Genomic DNA, 9,857 nt, shown 5'->3' on the forward strand with positions numbered 1-9,857 from the left:
TTGTAGGGAAGACTAATTGTCAGTATATGGGACGCTAATGGTAATGGAAACATGACAGCAACCAAGTTACCCCATCCCTCTCCCCTAAAAAAAACACATCTTCTCCAGTTTCTATGCTTCCTACTTAGTGTTCAGGTCTGATGCTGCATAAAGTTAGAGCATTGTAACTAAATCTGACTATGCTGGAAATTTGTGATGGCAGACTTGCATGATAATGATAGGACATGACTTGCCATTGTGACACTATGGTTACTTGATTAATATTTTTTGGTTTTACTTGCATCTCTAATTTTTTCAATAACATTGTTCTTGGTTCTCTACTTTTCCACATCATGCATGACGTTCCTAAGTGGTGTGACCTATCTAAGAAAAAAAAGGAGCACTCTTAAGGAACAAAAGTGTTTGTTATCACTCAGAGATTTTAAGGCTGGCGGAAATGCTCTGCAACCAATAAGCTTCTTCACAAGCAGTGACCCTTCTAATTATTGATTCTACACATTAAAGCATAGTAGCAGGACTGCCTAAGTTAGAGTTGACTATAGACAAGTTATTGTTTTAGTGGGAGCAACCAGACTTGGGCAACAGTTTGATGAACTGGTGCTGTACATGCATGGTAATGTTTTAGTTTCTTTATTCAAACAATACAAATATTTTTGTTAACATAACAATTTTCAAGCAGTCTGAAAAACCTCTTAGTAGTGTTTAAACAGACACTTGGTATTTTATCTTCTTAACCGCTACACAACCCAAAAAGTTTCAGATTGTTACTTGCAATGATTGGTTCTGCCACTATTCTAGGTATTACATTGAGTCACTATGAACATTAATTCTGAAAAAAGGTCTTTAATCACAACAAGAAAAATAGTACAAGACAAAATGTAGAATTGGAAGTCTAATGAGAAAATATAATGTTTACCTTGGATGATAGTAACATGGCCCCATTATTAGTGGCAGAGACCTCTTTAACAAGTTTTACAGAAAAAGTCCAAAAACTACCCATTTTCTGCATAATACAAAATAAACTTGTCATGAAGAAGTGTGCCCAGTAGCTGTCTTCATTCTTGTTCACTTATATACTTTATAACCTTACAGTGTTCTCCCAGGCACTAAACAGTAGTTTAGGAACAAAATATGCCAAATAGGCCAAATTTCTGCATATATCTAAGAAGTATTACACAAACATATAGGCATTTATTATTTTTTTTATGTCAAATACAAAGTAGACTATTAGAGACCAATTAGGTATAGAGGCTGCAATGTTGGTTCAGTATTACAGCAAAACATATTAAAACTGGACATACCACAACCCAAAATATCAGCCCATTGACAAATGCCAACTAAGGCCAGTTCTAAAGTAAGCTTAGGAACATAAAAGAACAATAAAGTTTAATCCAGTATACAGTATACTACCTCTGTTCAATGTGCTTTTGTCCTTTGAGTGCTTTTAATTGGAGAACCATATTCATAAAGAAACCACACAAAGGCTGCACCCTTGTTTCTTAAAATACTTATACAGTCATTTTTTTTTATTTTAAATTGTTTAAAACCTGTTTGAATTTTTGTGCTGGTTTTGTTGTTTGTCCCATTTGAGAGATTTCCTTTTTTCTTCTTGTCCACGAACTGCTCCTCTGGAACAAGTGTTGCCATTGAAAAAGTTCTGCTCTGTTCCTGTTTCATTTGACAACTGTAACATTTGGGATTTCCTGTTAAATAGAGAGAGTCAATCTATTCAATGGAGACCAGACAGGAAGGTGTCTCTGGGGTTCTACCTCTTCCCCACTCTATTTACACCTAAAAAAGGTTTAGCAATGATTATACGTGTATTTAATATTGTTTCAAGAATCAATACACATCATTTTTCTGTAAGCCAGCAAACACAAAACTAAAGCCAAAGTTTCTTTAACTAATGTATGCTTTACATTTCTGTATTTAACTTGTTCCGATCTGCACATAAAGTCATGGAAATATTCCATGTTTCTCTATTTCCAAAGTAATCGTATTGATAATTGAAAGTAAATGATTTGCAAGCTCTCCCTTGGCAGTCTGTGGTGCAGACCTTTAACTGCTACTTATATGTATGGTTAATATATCACTGAGAGGTGGTGTTCTCCAACAAATGCTATGGGTACATTTTTAAGTCCAGACAGGGTTTAAAAATATGAAATGACATTGGTTGTGGTGTAACGGAGCTCAGAATCTACCACTTCACAGGCGAATGGTCTAACCACAAGGCCACCAAGCCTATTCCTTTAAAGCTGCTGCCATTTTCCTTCAAAAAGTAATTCCAAGCTAGCCGCGTGCACTCGGCATGACGCGCTTCTTGTTTGTTTATACTTGGAATTTAGGCATATTTCCTGCAATGTTAAAAAAGAAAGGTTCGGCTTTAACCCTGTGCTGTTATGCAGAACGTCATTAAGTAAAAGCAAACATTATAACAGAAAATGTTCAGCAAATGTGTTTAGTATAAAATGTAGATGTATATAGATGTGTGGCTGTAGGATGCAACCAATTAGCAAAGTGTATCCATCTGTCTAGTACAAGCACGTTATTGAAAGCATGGTTCTGATTGGTTGCAGTAAGTGCACAAAGAGAGCAGCTTTTTGCATTTCTGCAATTTAATTTGGCAAATATATTTGAAACTAACTTTAACTAACTTTAGTCTCTGCTTTGTGTGCAATTGTGTGATATGGAATTATTTACTTATGACTGATTTGAGAATCCAAATTTAAAGATAGTTTTGGACCGAAATAATTAAAATGAACACACTCAATTATACAACATTATGTGAACTGTGTGGTCTGATAGCAATTGTAGAGAATAATTCCTTACAGTGGGGTGCTTTATGTCCCGTTTACCGAAAAAAAGAATTTACAAACTAAAAATTGTACAAGACTACTTCCAATTGTTGCCCCTGCAGAGGCCCAGCAATGCACAGCTTCTGTGTATATAGCAAACAGAAGCAGGAATGATTAGTGATCAGTATTAGATGAAGTGTCAACTAGCTGGTCTAGATCAACACTTTTATCTACTGTTTCCTGTTCGAGTATTTACATACAGCATACTATAAGTGTCTGACAAACACACTCGCACTGATGTTGACAGAACAAACAGCATTGTCAAGGAACCTGCTAATATTTGCTGTTTTAACATTTTTTTTCAATAGATAAATTACTCTGTGTCGGTATAAAATATGTGTGGAGTTTGATTTACAGTAAGTGCTTGTCCCTATCTGACAGTTCTCTAAAAATACGGGACTGCAAATTCCGGGAAAATAATATGATGCTTCAAATACAGAAAAACCAACATAGCAAGGATAGGTGGGGGGAGTCTAACGATTATCAATGTGTGCAATAAAATGACCTACAATATTAAATATACATCCAGAGGTTGCATCACTAGTGTGAAAATATATCTAGCCAATATGCAACCAAATATATATCATCAGCTTGCATATTGAATTAAAATATTGGTACTGCAATAAATTTATATATATATGTCCAAGGGAAGTGACTTAACTGCAGTTAGCATATGGGAATGGTTGACTTATTGATGCTTTATATTTTGAGCTTTTATTTTTTTTTATATTTTGAGTGGGTGTGAGGAAGGTCTACATCAAAGAAGCTATTGTTTCATTTCATCTACCGATGAGTCCTTATAACTCAAAACAGCTGTATGCAAGCTGAATATTTGGTTATCTGTGTAAACCAATTCTGTATACACAGTTGGCCACAGTGACATTTGCATGTTCACCCACTAGTCCTTAAACCAGGAATTCATCTTTTATTTTCAGGCCCATAAGGCAGCACAGGTATGGCTTTTGAAAATATGAATCAGTATATAAGATAGGCGTTGCCTTCAATGGAATTTCTTAGCAGGGTTTAAATTGCAATTTCATCGGAAATACTTTTTTTGTCTAACAGTCTGTTAAACAGTTCAGGACTTTTTTCTCCATTATTATTTATTATTATTATTAAACAGGATTTATATAGCGCCAACATATTACGCAGCTCTGTACTCCATGTATTAGTTATGGTGAATGTAATCTTAGAAAAAATGTGTTTGGCAGAAAGCTTTACCAATTTATTACAATTTATTACCATGTTATACACAGACCAAAATTGGTAATTATTACACAACCCCTAAGGAAAAGGCAGAAACCTTTCCTCAAAGTAACTATCTCTATTTCACTAGTATATTACCTTTGTCTTATCACTTCCATAGTTCAACACTTTACTATCACCATAGGGTGATATTGGTTAAAAGGAGAATCTGGCTGATCTTTACAGATAGGCCCCCACATGTTTTATCACATTGCTTGAAATTAAATGGCACACTGAAATTTACAAAGTTTTCCATTCAAATTGGATAAAAATTATGTTAAGTGTGCTGTATACAAAATACAAAAACCTTAAAATCATATATTTTATATAGCAGTTTTATCATTATGTCATCACTTAAAAATCTGGCATGTTTTAGCATACAGAAAACTGAATATGGTGCCCTCTGGTATGTCTCTTGGCTTATGGCCTTTAGTCTTAATATGGCCATGACTACATCTCTTCAACGTATGTCATTTCACTCCCAATGCAGTTAAAAAGGTATGACAGTGTCAAATATTTTAATACTAATAAAGGGTTTTAATGTCTATATGAGATGCTTATGCATTTATCAATCTATTTTTCTCATTGTTGGTAAGCATAACTTTTTGTTGAATGCTGGTAGACTGTTGGCTTTAAGTCTAGGGAATGCATGACACAACAAGCTATTAGAATGGACTGCAGGTATTTTAAGCCAGAAACCTGCTCACTAGCCAGTTGCTTTGACTTATCTATAATATTAGTGAAACATGTAACTGTTACAACCTCACAGTTCATAAATGTCAGTTGACTTCATACTTTATTTTACTAATGCAGTTGGTCTATTTATCCAATGCCTGCTTTGTTTAGTCCCATTTCTGAACTGTAAACACAAGGAAACAGCACCGCAGTGGGGGTAGCATGCTTATCAAAGCAAATAACACTATAAAAGGAAATTGCAAGAGAACAGAAAGCAAAAAAAGAAAGAAATAATAAAATAAAGGGTGATGACTGGGTTATCCAACCACACTAGGAAAGCATGTGTATTCACTTTTCACGCTTGCTGATTTAAAGTATGGCTTTCCAGCACTAGGTTCCTTTCTTCCAGGGACACTATGTGCATATAGGGTGAATGTTTACCCTGTGCTAATTTAATTTAGTGCTCTGATGTCCCACCACAACCCAAAAAATAGGGGAAGGTTACCTAGCTGTAGTGATTTTGGTAGTATAACTGAAAGAGCAGTTGGATTGTAGGCTTGGGGACAAGTGGGGATTCTCTGCTCAGTTGAAAGCAATATAAATTAAAAACTGTATGTATTCAAATTATCCCTTTCTTATATTACCAATGTGAGTCATTGCAGATGAAAGACACTTATGTGCTTCTTGAGAAATGTTTTATGCAAAGTAGGTAACACCTTTAAAATGCAGGACTTTTTTCCAGTAATTGACTGTTAACATGTTGAATCTCATTACACTAATTACAAAAAGTAGCTAATTACCTAGGTATTGTAGAATCCTAATACACATTTAAAAAAACCTACCTATTGTAGAATCCTAATACACATTAAAAATCAAAACAACAAAAATATAATAAAATATTCTCAAGAACAGTTGAAAACAAAAAGGTGTTACTTCTTTTTATTGTTTCTGATTAGTTGAACATTTTCATAATCGGCATCGCTACATGCTCATTTTATGAAACTATCATAGGTCAGACCTCTTCAACAACTTCAGTCTTTCATAAGAAGCAAGTAGCTTGTTCCAAGAACCACCAGAGAGACACTTGTTTAATGCAGAACTTGTGATTTCTCTTTGTTTTATGAAAGTGCACCCTTTTCACTCCTTTGCCTCACCGTCTATTCAATATGGCACCTTGGGCCTGTTAAGAAAAGGGGCTTTGTAAGTCAGCTAAAACAGTTGAAAACCAGAGAAGTGGAGAGTCTAGAAGGCGGTGGTATCACTATAAATCTGAATGATAGACTGATAAAGAGGCTGGCCAAGTGGTCCTTATCCACTTCCAACATCTCGCATAATAGTGACGCACTTAGGAGGGAAAGCATATCAAACATCTCTTGTTTACCAGTCCCTGAACCCTCTCACTGCTGGTTCCCTTAAATTATGGAGAACTTTTGTTGCCATAGATAACACAAAACCAAAACAACCTTAAGATCGAATTCCAACTAGAAATAAAAGCAGTTCACGGCACCAAAGAAAGTTCACAACACATTCATTTTTTTTTACAGAGGACAAAAAAACCCCTAAACATTCTGAATTAAAAGTAAAGCCTAGGTTTTCTTAGACATAAGTATGTATGCTTTACAAGACTTTCACTGACTGTAATGTCATAGTCTTCAAACTATAAAAGTGAAAGGATATTTGGTGGGCTTCAAGTGCTGTTGGAGACAGTAGATTATTGACCATATGCGCTATTTATTCTGACAGCTTTGCTAAGCAGGCTGGAGGATTATATCATTAGGCCTGTAATATTACATAGCAGACCCCCCTCCAAGACAACAGGTGAAGTTTTACTATCAATGAGACGGACTTTGTGATATTCACTTGCCAAAACTTAGAAGACATGATGTCACTCTGCTAGAGCTGTTAGTCTATAGAACAGTTTATACTACCGATGAGTTTAATAAACTTTAGAAACAAAGGAGATGCTTTGCTGGGGTATACCTATATATTTTATTTAGGCATAGTCAACTTTGACGGTGTTTTACTAAAGTGTAGTTGAGACAACTGTATTTGAACACCCAGTCAGGTCAAGAAGGAACCTGTTTTTTTCAATTTATTGTAAAATATTCCTTCAGGTCAATGCAAGTTTGCTTGCCTGGCAATAAATATAATTCTTTAAATCCTTACATATCATAAAAATACATTGAACACAATACAAATCAAGAATGTATAAAAAACTTATGGTCAAAACACATTAAAACATCAATGTATAATAAAGGCACTAGTGATGGATGGACAAGTCGAGTTTGGCAAACAATGCAATGATATCACATCAGCCTATAAACAAGTGGTAACAAATTTACTGATCACATTAATAGCATCTATTGTGAAAAAAGGTTTTTGTGAATGATATGAGGAAAAGAAAATACTTGTAATTAGGTATGGGATAAAATTTATAAAAACTGGAGAGTTTAGCAAAATAGAGAGCTTTAGCAAACATAGTACTGTACCACAATCATTCATCTTCTCAAGGAAATATGAAGTCCAGTTGACTAAGGTGGTCACATTATTCACTTTAGTTGTAACTTTCTTTTACACAGTTTTTGTAAATAGGCCCCTTTGCTTTTGCGGCTCGTGGCATTAATTACATATATAGTCTTAAGACCCCTGGTAATAGTCATCTGAAGATTTGTAAAGGATATGGTCATCGTAACATCTTTGCCACACTGATTGTGTTTGAACATCCCCTGGTATATTACACATTCTTTACCTTTATCCTTAGAACCTCTGTTACCAGCTTGGCTGGTGGCACACAAGCAGACTATAATAATGCTAAACACATTTAGCACTGTGCAAACAACTTGTACACCCACGTGCGAATGTGCGTGTGTTCCCCCTGACAATCACTATGACTTCATAATTAAACAAGTAGGGCCTCATTGCTCAGGACAATAAAAGTTTGAACATCTCAACAAAAAAAAAAAAAAAGGATCCCACTGACTTGAAAAGTTATTATCAAAACAACAACACAACTCATGTGAGAATGAGGTCTTCCACCCTTCCCTGTACAATTATTTGCCAAGTTATCTTACCTTTTGGGGTGGCTTCCAAGATTTCACTCCAGGGTCACTTTGCTTGTCCACCAATTCACATTAAGTCCAATGATCCTTAAAAAAATCCACTCTTTGCACAGGTTTAAATGAATGAATCATCCAGCACCAGCATGTTATTAAAATGTAAAAAAAATTCTACAAAAGTTGAAATAAACTTTTGCTTGTGCTATGTTCCTTCGATGTTAACCCTTTAAAATGCAGAGTTTTCAGCAAAGTTTGTGCTTGTTTTGTCCTCTGGCTGCAGTTATAAATATTTCATTCTCACAGGAGGACCACCCTGAAGCAGGAGAGGAGTGAGCTGATCTCTGAATTCTGCCTCCTCTATGAGCTCTGGAATTACAGCAGGAACTTTTCCTGTACTTTCAGTCTACAGTTGTCTTTTGGAAGTAAAAAGTTGTTGCAATTCTCCTGCTTTTGGTGTCTTTTGCTCTGATTTTTTTAGGAATAGTTAAAGACTGAGCAGTCAGACTAAGCACTGTGTGTGGTTGGGATGGGGAGACCCAGAGGATTCTCAGTTCTCAGCATGCTGTCTGTGGTTACTTGGGCTGGGAAGAAGATGTGGAGTGGATAACATGTGGGATGCGGACTGGAATGCACCAAAGTGAGGGGGAGGAGGAAGCACATTCATTGAGCACATTCCAATGGGAGAAGTATAGAGAAAAGGCAAGGCACAGGAGCATGAAGACTGCATACATGATAACATTCACATTTATCTTTACTGACATGTCATTTTATTGTGGCTAGGGAAAAAAGTTACTAACACGCTTTTTTTTTAATTGTGGTGTTCTTGGTGCATCACAAGTGTTACATGACCAACATATAAACATGGTAATTAGACTTCACACCATGATCATTATTGCTTTTATTATTATTAATATTTTATTATTAATTAACAGTATTTACATAGCGCCAACATATTACGCAGCGCTGTACATGAAATATGGGTTGTAAATGACAGACGGATACAGACAGTAACACAGGAGGAGGGGAGGACCCTGCCCCGAAGAGCTTACAATCTAAGATGATAATTAATAATATTTATAGTTATTATGCCTTCATTCTTCTTTGACCAGCAAACTAAGATTATGTTTAAATTAGGAATATTTCAATAATTATATTATTTGTGTGATCCAACTACACCACCATAAATATACATTCATTTCACTTCACTATTAATGTTATCATTATTTATATTATTATTTTGGTTTAATATTATGGAATTTTAATTTGGTCAGGAAATTACTATCCACACATTTTTTTTTAAATTAAGAATACAAGAATAGATATTGTAACTTTACTATTTAAATACAAATATTGGTGCATTCCCCTGGGTCATAGAAATTAATTAATAATTAATATTATTAGTCAAAATTTATTTAAGAATTGATAATTATAAAAATAACATTTATGCAATTATTGTTATTATGTATACAGTGTTAGCATAATACGCAGGACCTTACTAAATCCACAGCCCCATTTAAGACAATCACTGCACCCTTAGAGTTTAAAAAAAATTAAAAGAAAAAGCATTTGCAGGGAATAAAAAGTAGGTCAGAAATCAGTAAAGCCACCATTCTCTCTCTCACCTGCAAAATGATTCCGGATCACTCAGACAGCACATGTAATGTGAACTTTGTGATAGGAACATTTAAAAGAAAATACAATTTGTTTTTTTTTGGACAAACTAAAAGTAAAAGTAATAATAAAAGTAATATTAACATGTGGAACTGAGAAATTGCAAAAACACAAATTCTCTGAGACACAAGCGGTGTTAAGGAGAATAAGGACGGCCACTCTTAGCCATAATTTTAAAATTTTGGATAGATTTAGACACTGACCCGTCATTTTTTTTTACTATATGTGGCATGTTGAGTTTTATTTTTATTTCCTGTCCTTGACTTATAATAAAGTTAAAAGAAATATCTGCAAAGGGAAATGCTTGCTTAGACAGTTGTCAGTGTGGAAAGTGTCACCATGGGAGGGTTGGTTC

At 34.9% G+C, this 9,857-nt stretch overlaps 1 protein-coding gene across 1 annotated transcript in view; it reads right to left on the reverse strand.

The window, feature by feature from the left end:
- GLI1 (GLI family zinc finger 1) overlaps positions 1-8,556 on the reverse strand; it is a 77,432-nt gene extending 68,876 nt beyond the window's left edge. Inside the window, exon 1 of the mRNA XM_072407513.1 lies at positions 7,847-8,556. The gene's annotated coding sequence lies outside the window, so the exon portion shown is untranslated. The remainder of the gene's footprint in view (positions 1-7,846) is intronic.
- Between the last annotated feature and the right edge of the window lie 1,301 nt (positions 8,557-9,857).

Source organism: Pyxicephalus adspersus, chromosome 1 (assembly GCF_032062135.1).
Source record: "Pyxicephalus adspersus chromosome 1, UCB_Pads_2.0, whole genome shotgun sequence".
Taxonomy (NCBI): domain Eukaryota; kingdom Metazoa; phylum Chordata; class Amphibia; order Anura; family Pyxicephalidae; genus Pyxicephalus; species Pyxicephalus adspersus.